The 23,418-nt window shown below is 37.8% G+C and overlaps 1 protein-coding gene and 1 pseudogene across 4 annotated transcripts in view; both read right to left on the bottom strand.

The window, feature by feature from the left end:
- MAGI2 (membrane associated guanylate kinase, WW and PDZ domain containing 2) overlaps nucleotides 1-23,418 on the bottom strand; it is a 1,132,900-nt gene that overhangs the window by 279,974 nt on the left and 829,508 nt on the right. The window lies entirely within an intron of this gene.
- Nucleotides 20,687-21,144, bottom strand: LOC308527175 (U1 small nuclear ribonucleoprotein C-like; annotated as a pseudogene). The gene has a single exon. The product of its transcript is annotated as a U1 small nuclear ribonucleoprotein C-like (transcript).

Genomic DNA, 23,418 nt, shown 5'->3' with positions numbered 1-23,418 from the left:
GCCCCCTACTAAGGACTGAGGAACCAACCAGCGACCTCTTGGTTCTTGGCTTGACACTCAACCACTGAGTCACACCGGCCGGGCTCTATGTTACTTTTTATCTCAAGCACAGCTTCTATTGCATGATCTCTCAGTTTACTAATTCTGTATTCCAACCCATAAAGAATTCGCTAATTCAGTTCATTTTCTTCAAAATAGATCCAAGTGTTTGGCCAGATCAATGTATGGCTGCCTCAAGTTAAGAACACAACCACAGAATAATCGTTTATGTGTGGGGGTTGGGCCCTTAGGTAGATACAGAGCCACATCTGTGGCAATCTATAAATTAACCGGTCAGTACTCTTCAAAAGTGTCAAGGTCATGAAACAGAAAGACTGAGGTACTGTCATACTGTGGAGGAGCCTGGAGACAGGGAGCCTAAATGCACTGTAGGATTCTGGGTAGGGTCTTGGACCAGAAAAGGGACATTCATGACACAATTAGCAAGATTCAAATAAGATTTGTACATTAGTTCATAGTCTATATGAATATTAATTTCTTGGCTTCAATAATTATAAATGATGTTAACATTAGGGGAAGCTAGGCAAAAGGTATGTGAAAATACTTTGCGCTGTTTTTGCAATTTTCTTGAAATCTAAAATAATTTCAAAATAAAAACACTGATACTTCAAACATTGAATTCATTAGGATAGTGTAAAATTCCTAAACAAAATGAGAATGCAGAATTTTTGTATTTATATTCTTCTATATTATGTTGATTTTTTTCTATAGACTTTTCCAAGATAGTGACTTTCAATTTTATTATTTTACCATTTTTTTTCATGTTGTCTATCTTTCTGCTGGAAAAACTAGGTGAATACCACATTCACATTTAAAAGTTACTGCATCTTTAAACCTAGAAAATACAGATTTAATAATATGAGTGAACAATCTGAAGCCAGGATTTGTTCCTTTTCTGGGAGGCAGTGTCTGTACCGGCCATAGCCTGGGTTATGTTAATTCACATAAGGTTCTGTCTAGGCCATCCTGGTGGGCAGTTTACAATTCTCCTCAAAGCCAGGAAAGCAGACCAGTTTTGGAAGCATACAAAGTACTAATTATTGGAGAGGAACAGGGACCAGAAGGGAAAACCATTTCCTTTAACTCTATATTATTTTATTTGGACTACATTTAATTTTTAATTGAGGCTCTTGCTATTTTTTCTTAGAACATAAGAAACATACAATTTTCCCTAGGTCAAATGATATAATGCATAGTACACAATATGGTAATAGCTAATACTAATTTAAATGTTTTCCTCCAATCTTTATTGGGAGATATATATATCACAAATTGAAAAATACAACTAAATTTTCCAGAAAACGTTATACAATTTTTACTCCCAAGTAGTTCTGAAGAATGTGAGTTTTTACAAGAAACACATTTTTAGAATGAAAGAAAAAAGAAGAAGGAAAAAGATACTGGTTAAGAATAAAAATATTAAAAAACCTTTATTATATCTGCCTTTCTTTACCTTCATTCAAAATGCAGTTGCAATTATAAAAGTAAATTCTGGATACATTCTTGTTTTTAACAAAATTCATATAATAATGATAAGTTAATTATAGTCCCATTTCCCTACATAAAGATAAAGTTGAGAGTGTGTATCCTTCCAGACTTTTTTCTGTGTATTAGAACTCAAACTGGCCCCTCTTTATCAGAGAATTTTTTTTCATTCAGTCAGGAAAATAAACAAAACAATAAACTGTGCAACCTAAGATTAAAAATAGAAAATGTTGTTCATTTATGTTCTTTGTATGACATGAAAGAGTACAAACTCTTTTGATTTCGTGGAAATACAGGTTGTGAGGTCTTCACTCATGGGTATATAGGAACTTTACTATTTCTATAGGGGAAAGAACTAGCTGAGCTGTATTTTTCTGTACTGACATCCAATTCATGTTATCATGCGGATTCAGCCTGAGGTTTTTATTACCACGGTATTATACTGCATTTTTAAATTATTGACCATGATTCCATGGGCTTGTCCTTAATAAAAAAAAAAAAATACAATTGCAGAAACCATTCCAAATAAATGTATTCCTTAATGTATCTGACCAAATTTGCGTAGAAAATGTACAAGATTATCTGACAGATATTGGTACACAAAGAAATGTTTTGGGCATTCAAGGGCCATTTTCTACTTGGGGAAACGCTGTCAAACATAGATGTGAACTTTTGAAATGCTAACGTAAACATGACAGAGTAATCTGTTTGAGATGGTGACAGGAGGTGGTGGTAGGAAGGCACGGCACAAAAAAGATGTTGTCTGCTAAGGACTTAGAGAGTCATATCTGGTTTATGTTTTCAAGATGTATTAGAAGGTCAAAAGGCGATGAACCGAGAAGATTTTTGTTTTTGATTTTAATATTCCTAGAGCGCTGATTTAGAGAAAGATTTGGAAAGCAACTATAGGCTTAGGATTTCAAAATATACAGCTCCAGTTTATCTTAACTTTTTTTTAAAAAAAATATTTTTATTGATTTCAGAGAGGAAGGGAGAGGGAGAGAGAGACAGAAACATCAATGATGAGAGAGAGTCATAGATTGGCTGCCTCCTGCATGTCCCCCACTGGGGATCAAGACTGCAACCCGGGCATATGCCCTTGACCCAAATCGAACCCGGGACCCTTTAGTCCACAGGCCAACGCTCTATTCACTGAGCCAAACCAGCTAGGGCTATCTTCACTTTTGTGAGTTTACATGAATACATCCATTGATCTGTCCATTTATTATTATTATCCACTTAAATTTATTTATTGAAACATACTGAGCTTCTATGTTGTAAAGGCTGACATTTAAGTGTTAACCTCTCCACTAACCCTGAAAAACCCTAACAAAAACCACCCAGAACCCATGCCTACAACATAATTAGGTGAAAGAAAATACCATGAACTTCAAACATTATAGATAAGCAGAAACATAAATGCCCCAATCCAGCAGCACCAACCACCCAGGGTCCCATTCTGGATCAGAAATGGTGGTGAGTATGCAGAAAAGAAAAAAGGGGGCCAGGAGCCTGGGGTGGAAAAACAAACAAAATCACCCTCAGAAAGATAAGTTCCCATCCGGAGTGGAGAAAATGTTGCTAATAGACCTAATTGATCAGAACACAACTACAATTGAGGAATTGGGAAAAAAAAAAAAAAAGAGGTTTGGAAGTGAGCAGAATAAGAGGTGGAATCTTGGGAAGGCACTACTTAATAAGAAGACAAAGATGATGTTGATGGAGAAATGGCCCTTGGAAATTTGAAAATTTGGTTATGACAGGAAAGAAGCATAAGGTAGAAATTCAGCATCTGCAGAAACAAAAGACAATCTTAAGATTATAAAACATATCAACTACTCCATCTGCAAAAAAAGAAAAAAAAAAAGAAAAAAGATGCCATCCATTAAAAAATCAGTAATTCAGAAGAGAAACAGAAGAGGGTGCTCACGGACCAAGGATATAGTATTCCACCATAATACTTTATTTTTGCTTCTATGAAACTGTTATTGCTGGTCTAGGATTTCCCCCCCCCCCCAAATTAATAGAAAACAGCAGACAATATTCATACAATATTACTATCAGAAATCAGAATTAAGAGTCAAAATAATACAGCTAATGAAAATTTGTTGTCTTTCCTCACAATAAACACAAAAACAAAATACAAATGAGAAAACTGTAATGAATTCTTAAGAAAATTTGAAAAAATCACTTATAAGTATAAAAGAACATTTTGAATAAGAAATTTAAAAGTTCTGAATAGAAATGGGCAAAAAACAGAGAGCTAAGGAGAGTTGGGGAAAAAAAGAATCTTTGCAATTAAAACTAAATTACAAAGTACTCAAGAGAGGATAGATTGTTAGAAATAAAATAAGGACTATTGAGGCAAGACATAGTAATAGACATTAGAACAAAATAAAATGTAAAAAGAATCAGAAAAAAATTAATATAGAAGATAGACAAAGATAATACAGTATATGTATAATTGGAATACACAAAGAAGAAAATAATATAACTACTACTTGAAACTAAAATAAAAAATTTTTCAGAAATAACTAATTCTGTTTGCTGAAAGGGTTTTCCACATGCATGGAACATTATCTCAGAACAGTGAATTTCAAGATATATGCCCGTTAGCCATTAGACTTAAAAGCAAAAAACAAAAAACTGGCTAGAAGATAAGTTTCTCCCAATGGAAGAAACACACCAAGTTGATATTATTACAGTAGGCAGTTAGTTATAAATAAAAGGAAGAGAGCAAATGAAACCAGCCTGATTAAGTAAGAAGAGGCAGCTTTACAGTCACCCTGGGGAGACTGCCCCATTAATGGGGGAGGGGAGAAAATGACATAGGGGGAAGTCCTTTTACTAAGCCCACCTTCCACACAAGAGAAGCTAAATGATGAGGCATGTGCGATAGAAGCCAAAATATTCCATAAAAGAGAAGGAGACTACGCTGATAAATTTTTTGAAAAAGACCAGATAGGATAAGGGCACGAAATCCTGGAAAATCCATGAAAGGGATCAGATAGTTTGAAAGAAAGTCTGTCCCTTCTGAAACCCGAGGAAATATAATTAAAGCTTAACAAAAGCCCATCTCCAGAGGGGCAGCCACATGGTCTGGGCACCATGGAGCCTTGGCAGAAGACACACAGATGAGGACATGAAGCACAGAGAAGTTAAATAACTTGCCCAAGGTCACACAGCTAAGAATTTTAATTGCCTGATGAAAGCAGAGACTGAGCTGGGCTACTGGAGCCTCAGGTGTCCGGCGTGATGGCACTGCAGCTCTGGGTCCTGATCCTCCTGAGCACACGTGTGGGCATGAGATCCTGGAACTAGATTTCTTTAGCAGTGAGACGGTGAAGAAGCAGCTGGTCTGGGATGAGGCATCAGGCATGGGACCTGGAGGCAGACTGGCAACATCAGCCAGTGTCTGCTGCTGGACCCATCAGGGAAGTTCCTCATGGACTGCGGCAGCCTTTTCAGGGGCATCTGTGCCCTGCATGCCATTTCTTCTCTGTTGTCTTACTTTTGCTTTCTTTTCTCCTAAATTCTAAGGGTCCCCACATGACTTGTGACCAGGGGAGCAGCGGGCTTTAAGGGCTCTCCTTTGGCTGCTGTAAGCCTCCTTTTCCTTTTTTGGGTCTAGGCAGCCCAGTCTACGCTTACTCCCAGTGCTGTGATCTGGCCGCTTCTATAGTAAGCCCTTCCTTTGTGTTATGTCAATAAACCTTGCCGCTACCGCTCCAATCCTCCTTTGCAAGTGTCCCTGCATTTTCCCCCCATGACACCAGAGGAAACGATTTCCTCCGGTATCAGTTTCACATCTCAGGAACAACATACACACGACAACAGTGAAGCAGTATTTTAAATAATTTCAAATAAAGATTGAGCCACGGATTTTATACTCAGCCAATTTGTCCTTCAAGTATCAACACACACACACACACACACACACACACACACACACACTCACTCACCGCCAACCCCCCCCCCCCCCCAGGTTTATATTACACAAGCATTCAGGAATACAGTATCCAAAGATACTTCCTGAGGTATCTACTTAATGAAACCAACCTTAATTCAAAAGCTGACTGGAGGAAAGGACTAATAGTATCATTTAACACATTTAATTTTAGATCCAAGTGTAGAGCAAAGGTGGAAACAAAGGTTGGAATAATATGAAAATAATATATGTTTCAATGCTGCTGAAATAATGCAATTAAAAAAGAGGAGAAAAAAGAGAATAACCAATGATTTCATTAACTGTTGCTAAGGTCTGTGGTCGGCAAACTGCGGCTCGCGAGCCACATGCGGCTCTTTGGCCCCTTGAGTGTGGCTCTTCCTAAGCCTTAGGAGTACCCTGATTAAGTTAATAACAATGTACCTACCTATATAGTTTAAGTTTTAAAAATTTGGCTCTCAAAAGAAATTTCAGTCGTTGTACTATTGATATTTGGCTCTGTTGACTAATGAGTTTGCCGACCACTGGCTTAGGTAATAGGTGGGCATCACAGCATATCATTTAAAACTAATACCTGAATAAGGGCCTTAAAAAAGGTATCAGGATAGCCCTAGTTGGTTTGACTCAGTGGATAAAGCATTGGCCTGTAGACTGAAGGGTCCTAGGTTTGATTTCAGTCAAGGGCACATGCCTGGGTTGCAGGCTCAATCCCAGGGCGTGCAGGAGGCAGCCAATTAATGATTCTCTCTCATCATTGATGTTTCTATCTCTCTCTCCCCTCTTCCTTCCTCTCTGAAATCAATAAAAACATATATATTTTTAAAAAGGGGTCAGTATAGTGGCAATCATTAGAACACAAATAAAAACTATTCTAAATACCAAAACAAACAAACAAATCCCAAAGAAAACAGATTACAGAGAGAAAGAAACAGGCAATATAATAGAATATGCTTAATAAACATAACATACAACACTATGACAGAGTTAAAACAAAACATAAAAATGAATGCTTAATATTTTCTAATTAGCTCATGAAAAAACCCAACCCCATGCTGTAAAGAAGAGACATATTTCAGCAAAGTGACTCAGAAAAGCCAAATGGTTGGGCAAAGTTTTACATGACATAAAAAAAAGAAGTAAATAGGGATTACGGTCCTGTTATTAACTGCAGAATTCAGTTCAAATGCATTAGCCAGGCAAAAAAATACTACTTTTTAACAATAAAGATCACAAAATATAACATCAATATCTGTATATTAAATAATACAAACCACCTTTATAAAATAGAAAGTACAGGAGTTGCAAGGAGGAATAGAAATACACTAATAACAGATATTTAAGACTGCTCTTAGTCTAAGATAGGTCAAGTTGACAAAATTACAGATATAGAACTAAATATAGCATAGTTAATTAGGCAAATCTTTTGGTTTTCCGCACTACCTCCTTCTCTTTTTTGAGTTTCACACTCCAATAATAGAGAATATACTAATATATTCCTCAGAAGTACTAATACACATGGAACAATCTCCAAAATTATCTACATATTAGATTACAACAAAGTCTCAGTAAATTCCACAAAGCAGAAATAATACAAACAATAATATCTGACCATAATGCAATAAAATTTAGACATTCATAATAAAGTAATCATCAAAGGAACTTGCATCTAGAAATTAAAAACTCTAACAACTATTGCATCAAAGAAGAAATGTAAATGGAAATTGAAGTATTTCTAAAAGTAATGAATGAAAACACTAAGTAGCAAAATCTATAAGATACTACACACACACACACACACACACACACACACACACACACACGTAAGAACAGCGATATTGAAAGTGAATTCACAGTTCAAAAAGGTGGAAAGGCCTCCCCCCCCCGCCCCCGGCCATTGGCTCAGTTGGCTGGACATCCTCCTGTGCACCAGGAGGTTGCCCATTTGATTCTTGGTCAGAAGGGGCACATGCCTGGGTTTCTGGCTCAATCCCCAGTGGGGAACATGCAGGAGGCAGCCAATCTATGTTATACTTTCATCAATGTTTTTCTCTCTCTCACCAATAAAACCATGTTTAAAAAAAATGGTGGAAAGGGAACAACAAAGGAATCCCTCTAGAAACGCACACATAAGAAATATTAACAATAACAACATAAATTCGTATGATAGAAAATAGAAAAATAACTTCAATCAAAATGGTATTTCTTTTAAAAAATTAGCAAAATAAATCTAATTAAGATTTAAAAGAGACAAGTTACATATAACGAAGTAAGGAATAACAAAACAGATGCAATCATAAAAAATACTTTGTACAAACCTATGTTAGCAAAATTAAAAATCTAAATGAAATAGATAATTTCTTAGGAAAATATAACATGAAAATTGGTGTCAGTGGAGATAGAATGGTTAAATAGACAGGTTTTTAGTCAATTTACCATAGTAAACTCCAAATGGAAAAGGAACAAATGAAACAATGAATCCTACAGATAAATCCCTTTATAAACTGGGTATGAGGAAAGGCATTTATTTCATGACTCAAACTTGACAGATGTGACTACTTAAAAGCAAAAAAAGAATCCTTGTAGAGTTCAAAACACCATGTTAAAAGGTAAATGACAAACTCAGAGAAAATATTTATAACATACCAATAATAAAGGTTGACTCTCCTCCAAAGAAAACTTTTTGAAAGTGGGGGGAAAAAACAATAGAGGACTAAAAATGTGATAGAAAAATATGCAAAAGCCAAGAATAGAAAGTTCACAAAAAGTATACACACATATCCTTTAAACATGAAAAATTCCCAACTTCCTTTATCATAAGAGAAATGTACATTGAGATATATTGCCTCATCTATCAGATTGGCAAAAATTCAAAAGCTTGACAAAAAGCGTTTTGGCAAGGTTGTGGTAAAGCTGGCCCCTCATACAAGGCTGGTGGATGGGTAACATTATACAGCTCATACTGCGGGGAGTTTGGCAATAACTAACACAACAGACATACTTTTTCCTTTGATCCAACAATCTATCCTCTGGGAAGTTTCTGTAAAGTTTCATCTTCAACAATAGAAAAGACGAATGCACAAGGTCATTCCTAGTGGTATTATTTTAATAGAAAACCATAGAAGCAGCCTAACTATCAAACTAGAGATGATTGGTTAAATGGGCATGTTATGTGCCAATGGTGATTGCTAGATAGATGCAAAACTTATCAAGAAAATCTCTAAGGTATATAATGATTTGTGGGCTATACTGCTAAACAAAAACACTCACATGCTTATTTTTGAAGAAAGAAAGAAATGAAGAAAGAAAGAAAGAGAGGAAGGAAGGAAGGAAGGAAGGAAGGAAGGAAGGAAGGAAGGAAGGAAGGAAGGAAGGAAGGAAGGAAGGAAAAAGAGGTACACAAGGACAGCCAGAAACTCAAGGAATTGCTTAACTATAAGAGGTAGGCGTGAACAGTAAAGGACTGAAAGCTAAATTGCTCATAATGAAAGGAATTCTAAGGACAAAACAGGCAGGTTTAGGGAGTCTTAGAGATAAAGAGGGTCCATGGGAGAGGAATGCATAGATGGGGCCTTGGAGACGCCAAAATGCATATCTTATTTGTGCAGAGGATAAAGGAATGTTGCAAGATAAGGGGAGAGAAAAAGGGGAGCACCATGTGGGCTTTGAGCTTTGAAACTGATACTATATAACAGAGTGACCAATGAGGAAAGCCCAGGGGTCCTAAATTAAGAAAAGGTCCAATTAGAAAGGGTCAGGTTCAGACAAAGAACTGCAGCATATATAAACGGGAGACAAAGGGACACAAGCCTTTTTTTAAGATTGATTTTCCCATTAGGAGAGAGAGAGAGAGAGCGTGAGCAGGCTTTTCCCATTTGGGGGGCCCCTCCCCAGAGGGTCTCCTTTGGGGACACTCCTGCTCAGATGGAGTTTGTATCTGTTTCCAATAAACTTTTATCTTTCTTTTTTTATTATTAAAGAAGCCTTTTTGTTTGTGAGTTTATTCTTCAAACTTCGTAGGGCAAGAACACATGGAAGAATCTTACACCTTGAATCCCACATTTCAATAATATACTATTTTATATTGAAACTATATTTTAATTATTGATTCAAAATGAATATTGATAAAACTGGAAGGTTTAAAAATTGTTTAGTCACCCTTTTCCAGGGAGTCTAGGTGAAGACCTGGATAGGTTATGAGAAATAAATCAAATTTTTGCTTTAATTCTCCATTTTGCCTTATCAACGAGATTTTAAAGAGGAGAAACTGAGGGAAATGGCCACATTTTGCCATGGTTTGGGTGGTGGTTGTGATTGCTGTTTTCTTTTTATGTCTCTGAAGTGATTGGCTAATGTGTTCTTGATGAGATCTGGATAGATTAGAAAGTGAAATTTGCAATTCTTCACTGATGACATTACTTAATGTCTCATAATGTAGTATCATTCATGAGCCCTTTTTTCATTCAAGAAATATTTATTGCTCATCTACTCTGAGGGAGGCAGTGAGGGTACAGGGATAAGTCTCAACATCCTTGGAGCTGATGGTTTCAGACAGACCCAACCTTTAAACAGAAAGTTTCACCAACTTAATTCATTATAATTTATGATATATGCTACAAGGAGAAATACATGTATATTTTACTCTACCTAAACCCTAAGGTAATTTTTGAAGAGCCTGGAATTGCAGGCTGTTACATTTCATGGATATAATTAATTATGATTGATTTAAATAATCCTCATACAATAAGTCAGCAACACATTTGTCAATTGAGTATTTTAGGGTGAATTCATACAATGGATGTCATTTCTCTAGCAGAGCAGTCCTTTTAAATTTAATTAATTGGATATATACGAGGAAACCATACTGTTTAAAATCTCAGGGGACAACTAAATATTGAACATCAATACAGTAAGGGCTTGGAAAATGAAATTTAATATTTAGCTTTGTTTATTATAATAGAAGAGCTGAATTCTACTTAGGAATATGCCCTAATTTCACTTTCTAATTAATGTGGAGCCTCAGAGCATTGTTTAATTAAAATGCCACTCAGACCAGTGAAATGGATCAGACTGAGCAGGAACCTAGGGCTGCGAACGAAAGTGTGCCGAGATGAGCCAACTGCCCGTGATGGTGCTGTTGGAAGCATCTGCCGCATCACCGGGTGCAGAAGCCTCATGGCAGCTCTACGTGCCATTGGGTGCTAGCATCCATTTCTGCTTTTGCTATGAAAAACGTGGATCCTAAGAGACTGGCATGCTTTGTAGATAAGCTGGGCATTTGGGAAATTGGGGTGACATGAGTTGCCATAAGTCTCTACTTTATCTGGTCTACAGAGCTCTGTGTTTTTCAGTCAGAACAAAGACGTAATTCACATGCATTTTTGAAAAGGACACTTACAAAAAGAAATATCAATAAAATAGGAATCGTCAACACCATTTGGGGAGAGAAAGGACGAGAGGATAGCTTCCAGAACGGCCATCTGTGTTGTGGAATGTTTTTAAACATCAACAGAATAGACAAGCTGACCAGGCTCTCAGTTCAGTTTTAGACTCGTTGTAGGTGGAGAAGATGGACAATTCTCAGCAGACTTATCACAGAGAGATTAGAGCAGCGGTTCTCAATCTGTGGGTCGTGACCCCTTTGGGGGTCGACCGACCCTTTCACAGGGGTCGCCTAAGACCATCGGAAAACACATATATAATTACATATTGTTTTTGTGATTAATCACTATGCTTTAATTATGTTCAGTTTGTAACAATGAAAATACATCCTGTATATCAGATATTTACATTACAATTCATAACAGTAGTAAAATTACAGTTATGAAGTAGCAATGAAAATAATTTTATGGTTGGGGGTCACCACAACATGAGGAACTGTATTAAAGGGTGGTGGCATTAGGAAGGTTGAGAACCACCGGATTAGAGTGTCAAAGGTAAGGAAGGCTGGGAAAGCTTTTCTCATGGCATGAAAGGAGAAGGTAGACTAGCCAGAGTGTCACTCTAACAATGAGGTTTCTATTCCCTATTTGGTATTATTCTATGGGCACTACTGCTACCTATTAAACGTTAATGACAGAAATGCCCAAATAGAGACATTAAATCATATGAACATAATCCATTTTATGTGTTAAGATTGCTCAAATGTTCTTTATCACAATAACTTCCTGTCCACATTATTTTAGCTAGATTCCTAAGTAGAGATATTGGAACCACAGTCTTTCCCATTTTGGCAATGCAGTGCAATGAATGGTGCTGAAAGGGCATGAGCATCTCTGAATCTGAAGAATGTGAATGGTATAAATGTTACAGAAATACCTCCAGTTAGTTTATAATTAATCTTGCATCATCATAGTATCAGCCAGCATCAAAAAGCAACCAAGTACCTATTAATACACCCTGTACTGACATCTGCCTTATATTAGCATCCACCTCAAATGTGATATTTTGCTCAGAGGGAAATGGTAGAATTTTAGTACAAATCCCGAGTTTTCTGACCCACAAACACAAAAGAGGGCAGGATATTGTTTCCAATGATCTGGTCACTGTGATTTGCACGAATCTTTGCCTATTCAGCTCAGTCCCATCTCTGTCCCTCAGACAGAAGGACTGGATTAGATGTCAGAAATAGGGAACTGAAATCTCTACCTAATAAAATATAAAACCCTCTTTGATAAAATTATAAATTATGGTAATGAGGTATGATACAGTAATGCAAAAACTTAGAGATTTGGACCTAACAGCATGTACTGTTTTACTGCTTTGCTTCATGTTAGAAGGAAACAAAGAAACATATATACAAAAAAACGGAGGGTGAGATTCCCTAATGGTATTTGTATTAGATATATCTGTAAAATAAAAACAAAAAAAAGTCCTGGAATAAAAAACATGATGCCCACTGTGTCTGAAAGGTGTCCAGATGCCTAAAACATTGCAAGAATTCTTGGAGAGCACTTCACCCCAGTGAAAGTTATTGCCTGCATGAAGCTGGCAGAGTCCCTCTCGGCTTGGGATGCCTGGCATGTAAAGAGTCAGTCAATCCCACAAATCAGCCCTGCAGGTTGCCTTCCACGCCAGGCTTTCAGGAAGCATTAAGGGCCCACGTGGAGGTGGGAATGTCCCAGTGATAACAACTGCACTGAGAGTAAATCATATGAGCAGTGACCATGATAAGATGCAGGACTCAGCAACTCTGCAAGACTCTACATGTATACATTCAAATTAGTCGACAGCAGTGGTATTGTACAGACAAAGCACAGAGAGTTCTAGAGGACCACATGGTCTAAGAGAGGCAATCACATCATTTTTTATCTGCAATGCCCTATTGAAGCAAAAGACAAACAAAAAAATACTGATTTGTACACAGTCATCACTAGCTAAAATATCATCCTATATAATAAAGAGGCAATATGCAAATTAACCCTCACAACCTTACAAGATGGCTGCCCACGACCAGGCAGGCAGGGGGGTTAGTGAGGGACGACCAAACGACTGAACAACAGGCTGCGTTGGGCCCAGGCCGGCAGGGGGGTTAGTGAGGGACAACCAAATGACTGAACAAACAGGCTGAGTGGGGCGACCAGGCTGGCACGGGGGGTGGGGGGACCATGAGGGGCGACCAGGCCAGCAGGGGGGCAATAAGAAGTGACTAGGCCAGTGGGGAGGGCAGTTAGGGGTGACCAGGCTGATGGGGTGGTGCAGTTGAGGGCGATTAGGCTGGCAGGGAGGACAGTTGGGGTTGACTAGGCTGGCGGGGGGGGGCATTTGGGGCAACAAGACTGGCAGGAGGGGCAGTTAGGGGCAATCAGGCCGGCGGGGGGGGGGGCAGTTAGGGGCGACCAGGCAGGCAGGTAAGTGATTAGGAGCCAGTGGTTCAGGATTGTGAGAGGGATGTCCCGGATTGGAGAGGGTGCAGGCTGGGCTGAGGGGACCCCCCTCCCATGCATGAATTTGATGCACCGGGCCTCTAGTTGATATGATAATTGGAGTCAAAGACTTTGGTTACATTTTATTTATTATTATTTTAAAATATATTTTTATTAATTTCAGAGAGGAAGGGAGAGGGAAAGAAAGATAGAAACATCAATAATGAGAGAGAACCATTGATCAGCTGCTTCCTGAATGCCCCACACTGGGGATCGAGCCCACAACCCGGGCATGTGCCTGGACCGAGAATCAAACCATGACCTCCAGGTTCATAGGTAGTCGCACAACCACTGAGCCACAAAGGCTAGGCTAGGACTTTGGTTACTTTTTAAATGTAGTTTCAGGTTCTTCTATGTTTGTATTTTTAGAATCAAGTCTGATACACACAGGGCACACAGTCCAGATGCAAGTATATGCAAAGACAAAAGTTTTAAAAACATATTAACATACTTCTCCCCCTCCCACCACACTTCTTTATGTGGAATCTCCCTCTTTTTAAGCAGGCACCTATTTTAGGCTGGCTGAAGTGGGGATATAAAGAGGGAGAGTCAAGAATCAATGTGTAATTTCCATGCGCCTTGGTTTGCAGTAGGACTTGGAGGTGCAAAGCCCTGTGGAAGGGGACGCATGGTGTGGAGCTGTTACAATTAGAGAGAAAGGGAGGGACCATAGCTTGAGCAGGTGTAAGCCCTATCACAGCAGTGACCAGCAAAGTAAGAGAACAGCTGGCTGACCACAACCCACCCTCATCACCCTAAAGATACCTGTTCATCTACTACCTGGCACAGTCTTCGATGGAAGAGGAGAGATCCATTGGGAAAAATGTGCTTTAATATTGACAGGCTACTACCACCATACCCCACCCTACCTTAGTAATGCTGTTTTACACTAAACAGTGATTCTCAACCTTCCTAATGCCGCGACCCTTTAATAAAGTTCCTCATGTTGTGGTGACCCCCAATTTCATTGTTACAAATTGAACATAATTAAAGCATAGTGATTAATCACAAAAACAATATGTAATTATATATGTGTTTTCCGATGGTCTTAGGCGACCCCTGTGAAAGGGTCGTTCGACCCCCAAAGGGGTCGCGACCCATAGGTTGAGAACCACTGCACTAAAAAGTTAAGAAAAAAAGCTTTTAATGGTAAAGCTCTTTTTCAATAGTAACAAAGACGCCAAAGCAAATGTGGTTATATAAAATTAAAATAAAAAAATTTCTTACATGAATTGCAGTTTGCAAACACCAAACTTGATATGCTAGCATAAATTAAACTAAAGTTAAGTACTTATGTGAATATATTTGACAAAAATATTACAGGCTTTGGAGTCAGGCAGAGCTGATTTGAATTTTGGGTATTCTTAGATAAGCCTCAGTTTCTTCATCTTGCATGATGTAAGGAATAGAGCCATAGAGTGCATGATATGCTTGGCATGCAATAAATGTTAGGTACTACTGTTACTACCACTACTGTTGTTGTTGCTCTATCATTATCATCATCTTCTTCTTTTTCATATAATCACCAGTATATAAATGTCTATTCACTGGGTTGTATCCTAAAACCAATATAATATTGTACATAAACTATAATTAAAAATAAAAAATACTTAAAAAACAAATACAATTATGTTGGATTATATTTTTCTATTTAATATATAACTAAATGAGTCTTTATAATAATATGATGGTACAGTGTTTTTTTTTTTTTAGAAAAATGTAAAGTAACAAGTATATTTAAAATTATTTTGTTAGGTCACACATCAAAAGCTCATTAGTAGTACAAATATAGGCCTTGAATTAAAAGTATAATTAAGATAATAATTATATTTTCATTGTGACATTCTCTTTGATATGGTGACATTTACCTTTTAGAAAAATTTTGTGTGATGAAAAAATCTACTCTCAAAGATCAATCAATTTTTGCCATTCAAAGATAATACTTAAAAGTAAAAGATAAAAATCTGTGTTTTAGAATTACAGGGTTAGAAAAAGGATAGTTTTTATTTGCAAAATAAATAAGTGGTGAAGAAACTGAATAAGCTGCTTGATTGGTGTTAAAATGTTATACTCAACAGACTAATAGATATACAAATTAGGTGGCTCTAAAACTGCTGTGATTGAGGGAAGTTTCATAGCAAGAGGTGAGTGTTGGAAAACCCAGTAAGATCAGATGTCATAGGACAGATTGAAAAGGACTCTATTGGCAGCAAAGACAAACAGCAAAGAAGGTGAGAGAGGAATATGGGATGCCCTTGAGGAAAGGTGCTTCTGGTGAGTTGTCAAGACTATACTGCCACCATTTGTTTTGTCTCCCTTAGGGTGAGAAGCTTAAAGACAGGGAGCATGTCTTACTCATATTTGTTATCCCCTAAAACTGATACTGGGTATTCAGCATAGCTATTTGTGAAAGGAATGAATGAGGTCTGTGGAAGATTTTAAAACAAAGTCTTGCTCTAACTGGTTTGGCTCAGTGGATAGAGCGTTGGCCTATAGACTGAAGGGTCCCAGGTTCGATTCCGGTCAAGGGCATGTACCTTGGTTGCGGGCACATCCCCAGTAGGAGATGTGCAGGAGGCAGCTGATCGATGCTTCTCTCTTCCATGTTTCTAACTCTCTATCCCTCTCCCTTACTCTCTGTAAAATATCAATAAAATATATATTTTTTAAAAAAGTCTTGTATCTTTATCTGAAGAGCAACCTCAGATAGAGATTTGGGAGACACAAGGAGTTTCGGCTTCTTATGACATTAATACAGTAGTTGTTACTTTATGGTTGTTGTTTTTTTAAACAAATGTTAACCTATTTCAGTTAGGTATTCTTGTGGTGAAAGTGTTTGCCAAATATTTCAGATATTTTCAGGTGTGCTGGGTTGAGGTGGAAAGGAAGAAGAAAAAATAAAATGTTGATATTGGTTGTGTTCCATAAAGCTAACTTTGTGCTCTGTCAATGTCCTAACACAAGTGTTAGAGAAGTACATAGAGATTAAAAAAAATTTTTTAGTAAAAAGAAAAAAATAGAAAAAAGGCTTACAGTTTTAGTTCCATTGCTTTTGATAACAGAATTTTAGTAGCTTTTATTTCCCCATTATGGATATTGTGTGCTTTTAATAACCAGACTTATAATACTATACTTAATTACATCTTATAATAACATGGACAAGCCAATACTTTGCAAGATTTCCCCATGTTTTTAGTTTAATTTTGCAAACAACATCACATTGTACACTTTCAAATTCATTTTTTTATTTTTAAAATCTAAAAATACCATTTACTGAGACAGATCTCCAATTTCTCTCAAACTTTTTCTAAGAGCAATAGTTTAAACTCTCATTAGACGTCAAATTTCTTATAAACGAAGGTATCCAATATCATATTTTTTCAGCAAAATACATATAAGAATATTGGAATGTTTAAGAGAATCATAGAAATCACAGGAAGAGATTTTCAGATGTTACTGGGTTCATTTTCATTTTTCCTATAGGGCTTTATATTTGCCATAGTGGAGAGAGATATTTTATTGTTATTATTCCATTTTTGAATAATATCAAATTCATTATTCATTTCTTCAAGATTTACTGAATACTATGCTAAGAGCTAAAAATTAAAAAAAAATTCTGTGTAAAGGAGATGTGTAAATAAAAGAAATTCAATAACTTGGGACATATCATGGTAGAAGTATGCAAAGGTGCACTAACAAAGGAATGGCCATTTATGGTGGGAATTGAAGATGACAGTAAATGCTTTATAGAGAAGTTTCCCTTTACTTATATTGTAAAATAAGATTCAGTATTTACCTGCCAATTCTTCTTACTGATGGGAGTTTACACTGAAAAAGTTTGGCATTCAACGGCAATAAATGCTATTTATGTTCCCAACCCAACATACATAGGATGTTATCCTTTAATTTTTTTCATAGGCAAAATTATAAAAGTGATACCCATTCCTACCTCCACTGCAGTTATTGAGCACCATAGAAATACAAGTTAGCTACAATGTATTGATGCTATGTATCAGGCACTGTGTTGAGTGCTTTACATAAATCATCTCATTTGATCCTCATAACAACTCTATGAGAAGGGATATTATTTAACTGCGGTTAAATCATTTGCCAGATGCCACAACTTGAGTTATTTTTGATAACGTTGGGAGATGCAGGTGCTTTCTGGACTGTCCTTTCTTAAGATCCCCAGTGTTCTAAACATTGGTAACAAAAGCTGAAGAGTCACATGATGAGAGACCTGGCCAACTGTGCCTTTATCCTTTATGATGAATGTCTCCGGAACTCTGACATAATTCTCACATTGCACGTTAGGAGAATGAGTTCAATAATCTTCAAATCCTTTTGCATTGCACTTCCTTGTTGTGCAATAGATATTATTGGACATGTTGCCGATATTTCCTAATACCTGATTTGGAAAGATGTCTCAGCTAACATGAGAGTCATAATGTAATCTTTAGAGTTTATTTAATAGCAGGTTATATTTATGAGGACACAGATACATTAGAAACTTTAAAAATTCTTCTGGCATTCACAGGGGAAGATGATATGGATGCACTTGGAAGCCTATTTCATCTTATTTGAATTATAATGCCATCTGCCCAAACTCATTCTCTGAAAAAGTACTGCTCTGACAACATCAGAAGGGAACTTTGTGTGAGAAACAGGCATCTGTTTTTTTTCCTTAATTTACAGAGGACACATTTGTTTGCATTCGCAAAGGCATTTTGCAAATTTAGTACCCAATTAATGTCACTGTGTGACAATGACAAAATAATCAGATTCTTAAATGAAACCCATTTCTTTTCAGTTTTGACTTTGCAAAGCATAAAAACATTATGTGATGTAGTATGGAAATTAACTTTTTCAATTTTTTAATAATGTGATCCTTCCTCTATGAAGATGACACTGTTGGTATCACCTGGACACTTGCTTCAGGTAATTGCTAATAATGATAGTTAATTTGTGCCCAGTCATCCGTGCCTGGTTCCCACTATAATATGAAATTTGTACATTTGTGGAATGATGACTAGGATTTACCTAGAGTTAGAGATTGTGGGAGAGAACAAAACAAAGTAAGTTTCAGAAGACTAGGCTCCAGGATCCCAAATTCCTTGAAAGTGTGTGGTGAGAGTTGAAGCTGGCCAGACTTCTGCTCAGCTATTCCACAGACACATGGAGTAGACTCTGCATTTAACGTGACTGATGTGGCAGAGGAGATACACTAGCAATTAAGATCCTTGAGTCATTCACAGTCCAATTGGAGAGGTAAAACTATCTACATTTAAAATGGACCCACACAGCGTGTTTATAAAACAAGGCACAGGTATGACTTAGTATTCATAAATACTGTATGATTTCTCAGTAAGTATGCCTTTAATTTCATGATTCTCATTTGAAATCCCGAAGGAGGCAAAGCACAGAATTGGAGTGCTACTTGGAGAAGAAATAAAATGAGTTCAGGCACGGGCTAGGGAGAAACAGGCGAATGGATCAGGGGTTTTGCAGAAAATGAGCATAGTAATATATATAAATTGGAAGATAATGATCCTAGTTGGAGAAGAGAATTTATGTTCAAAAATAATAAGAAAAAAAGATGGTATATGTAAGAGAAATCAATTGATATTTTTGAATACTATGTTGAAGATTTTAAGTTATTGGAAACTATGATAGTGTCAAATATAATAATAGTTATGTTTTGGGAAAGCCTTCATCAGGTCCATGCAATCTTGATATCTTCCCCATGAGTACATAGCACATGCCCAAAACAGTGCTTAAAGGAAAACAGAAACATGAATGACTAGAACAAGGAGGAAAGTTGGTTATTAAGGAGGACTCCTACATTTCTGTGGCTGCCTTGATTTGGACTCTCTTGCCTATAATTGGAGAATTTTCCACAACATGAGTGTTAGTGGGAGGGTGCTATGTCCAGCTACAGAAGTGGAAAAGCCCAGATACTTGCCTTCCCTGGAAACTTGGAAAATAGGGCATGGACATACTTTCAATCCAGGATTAGGCAATCAGACACAACCACCTGGGATTTTGAATCTGGAGTTAGTGAGGCAGAGCAGCAGCAACAGTGCAGAATTGATTCCAGTGGTGGAAGAGACTGCCACAGCTGGTTTTGCTGGCAGCCAGGGCAGCTGGGCCAGAGAGAGCGGTGAGGGTCTTCCTTGTCCTATGCTTGTGGGGTGACCCTGAAACTTAGTCCCTTTGTTTTTTCTTATTTTTCAAGCTTGTTTTTCCACCTTCCCTGTGATTCTGAAAACTACTCAATCGCCTTTCAATAAATTTATTTTCTGCATAAATCAAGCAGAATCCATTTCTGTGGTAGGCAATTAAGAACTCTGGTAAAGGTATCCCAGGCTACGGAGAGATAGGTTCCTATTTTGGGAAAATGGTGAGAGGTAAAGTGAGGAAAGGACAAACGTAAGAAATACTGACAAGGAAGAGTGGACAGATTTGATAACCAGCAAGATCTTTCTACTCCATTCTTTCCTTTTCATTCTCACCGGAGGATATGCTCATGGATTTTAAAAGAGAGAGGAAAGGGGTGGGAGGGAGAGAGAAAAAAAGAGAAATGTTGATGTGAGAGAAACATTGATCAGTTACCTCCCATACAGGCTCCAATGGGGGTTTGAACCTAGAACCTAGGTATGTGCTCTAACTAGGAATCAAACCCACAACATTTGCTGGTCGGGTAATGCTCCAATCAACTGGGCCACCTGGCCAGGGCTTGCTATTCCATTCCTTCTTCACTACTCTGTTTGCAGTAATATGAGCATGACATTGCATAAGGAATGCAACAGAGAAACAAAATATTTGCAAGTATATACCCTAAAGGATTAATAATAAAGTGTTTATGGAACATGTGAATATCAAGTCCGCAAGTGTGACATTTCTCCAGAGAATAGACTAAGCTGGGGAAGTGGTAGTAAACATAAATGACTTTTTAAAGTAAAAATATTTTCATGTAGAGGAAAGGAGTAAATCTTGAATGAGCCACTATAATTTTTGACTTTATATGAGAACCATGTTAATTGCTGTTTTCATTGACTTTTTTGAAACTAAAAGAGTTGGCAATTTTATTTTCACAATACAAATGAAAATTTGCTTTTTATTTTGGTCCTGCTGTTTCCCTCTACAACTATTCTCTCTTTGGTAGGAAGAGGGAATGAGTCTTCCTTGTCATGCTGTTTGAAAACTCCCAGAGTTGCAGCACCCCGATCTCCTGGTGAACTGGAACAAGAAATATAAAGCTGAGGGGCTCCCCTTATCTGTCTGGGAGAGTCATTCCTGGCCGATTGGGCACCATCATGGGATTGGTGGGAGGTCTCATCACTGGAGGCCCAGGCATCATTAGCCCGTGCCCTCCCATAGGTGGCCTCATTCCAGGAGTAGGTCCCGTGGACATCATCCCACGAGGTAGAGGGCCCATCACTGGCATCATGGGAGGGTATCTCATATGGGGTGTGGGCTTCAAACCAGGGCGGGGCTACCATCACTGCCCCTTGCAGGAGGATGAGCGAAGAGTGGAGTAGGAGGTATCTTTCCTTGCTGAAGTGCTGCAGTTATTTTGTCAATCCGGCTCTAAGCTTACTCATCTATCCACTTCTGATAGCAGCCTTTCACATTCTTTTAGTGTTTCCTACCACTGCAGTGTGTCTTCCTCACAGATGGAGAGTCATGGGTGAGGTATGTACCCCAGTAATCACAATGAAACTTGGGCATGTTGCTCTGCATGCAGCCTTATAATCAGGACCTCAATGTCAACATGGCTGAGACTGAATCACAGTCTTTCCCCCAACAGGTTTTCCATCAATTTGTTCTATCTCAATGATTAGCATTAGAGCTGCCAGGTGCCAAAACTGGAAACCTGACAGCCACCACAAATTTCTTCCTCCCTCTTCTCATTATTCAAGAAGTCCTGTATTCCGCCCTTAATCATCTCTCAAATAATTCCTCTCTCCTCTATTCCCAGGACTACAGACAAAATCTCATCACTTCTTATCTGGAGTTTTGCAATTGTTTCCTAATTATTCTCTTTGGTCCTAACCGGTTTGGCTCGGTGGATAGCGCGCCAGCCTGCGGACTCAAGTGTCCCAGGTTCGATTCTGGTCAAGGGCATGTGCCTTGGTTGCGGGCACATCCCCAGTAGGGAGTGTGCAGGAGGCAGCTGATTGATGTTCCTCTCTCATTGATGTTTCTAACTCTTTCTCCCTTCCTCTCTATAAAAAAAATCAATAAAATATATTAAAAAATAATAATTATTCTCTTTGCCTGTACCTTCCAGTCCACCTCATTTCATACTACAAGAGTGAATAGTCAACAAATGCAAATCCATTCATTCATTTTCCCCTACCAGAAATCCTTGGGTGCCTTTCAAGGAAAGTAAACCTTAGAATGGCACACAGGCTCTAAGATGATCTGCTATGATCACATCTTACCAAGGGAATCTCTTTTCCCGTCCAAACCTTTTGTGCTCAGACTTTTGTTCATGTTCAGACTTTACCACAGTCCTTGGTGCTTGCCTTTTGCATACGCTGATTCTTCTGCCTGGAACCTGCTTCTCTCCTCCCTTTCCTGGCTAAATTCTACCCGTCCCTATGGCTCAGCTAAGTGTCAGCCTTCTTAAAAGGGTTTCCTGACCATCATTCTTAGCAAGGTAACCATGACTATACTTCTATAACCCCTGATCCAAATGTCACAACCCCTATCATTTGTAGCATGATAGTTATTTTCTCATCTTTCTCCACCATTTGACAAGGAGTACTATGGGGACTTAGGCTTTGCTTAAAATAAGTCTTTGATATGTACTGTTTTAGGAATGAAAGGAGCACGTATTCCTTATGAAATCTGAAGGATTTCTATAACCACATGTTATCATCCATAAACAGTTCTTTTTACAAAGATGAGAAAAGGTCTAAGGTATTGCCATTAACCAGCACTTGGTCTATGAAGAAACTGGATTTGTAAGACACAATATACAACTGTTTCCAAAATGCTCAGTGGTCAAAATTTTAATTCTTTCGAAGGAGGAAAACAATTTTTTTGAGCAGAATTTTGCCTCAAGGGAAAAGAATGTTTAGAAAGCTGCCTTGCCTTTTCCTCCAACTTCAAAATAGATTTTTCACAGACCCAGTCCTTTAGTGACTCTTGTTTAATGCATGCATCTCTTGTATTATGGGAAAAATAGAATAGAAAACAAACCAAAAAGTACAGATAAAATAGAGGGCACAACGGGGTGTGAGACAGACTGAGAAAAATCCTTAAAATGTTAAAGCCCAATGAAAAGAGAAGGAAAGACGGGAAGTAAGACAAATGGTCCAAAGTACAGAGAAAGCCCCAGCGTCATGCTTAGCGGGATCCAGTCTCAACAGAAAATTGGTGTTTCCCTGAGCTTTTTGTCTATTTGTTTGATTAGCTTCTTTCCCTGTGTCCTACCCAAAGAATTCCCTCTTGTTCAAGGTCATCCTCAAGGTCAAGAAACATTCACAAATAATCAGGCATTTGATTGGCAGTCTGCGAGGCAATCTGTACTCTCAGCATATTTGCACTTCAATATGGAGATGAGCTAGAAATGACCTAACACAGAAACTCTGTTTTGTGATCTGGTTCTACAAATATTTTCCTAGTTTAATTAATATATATCCAACCTTGAATTAACTTGGAATGCCACTCTACAGAAAGAAAGTTTTGTATAGGTGCTATATTTTTCTACTCCATACTATGAATTCAGTTTTCCTACTAAAAAGAACTCGGACAACTCATCATGAAATTGAAAAGGATTCCAAGAATAAGATGAAAATGCAAATACATTCTTAAACCTTTATTTTGTATAAAGTGGTTGGAGGAATACAGTTTAGGCCTAAAAATCCATGATCCACAAAAGGTCATGGAAGGTCATACTGATTCTAATAAGAATGCAAAGAATGTGGAGAATATTAACTGTCTACAGTAAACAGAACAAAATCTTTTCCAATGTGTGTTTTTGGGTTATGGGAA

The sequence above is a fragment of the Myotis nattereri genome (genome assembly GCF_964212035.1).
Source record: "Myotis nattereri genome assembly, chromosome: 11".
Taxonomy (NCBI): Eukaryota; Metazoa; Chordata; class Mammalia; order Chiroptera; family Vespertilionidae; genus Myotis; species Myotis nattereri.
This window is presented reverse-complemented; position numbering and strand designations above follow the sequence as displayed.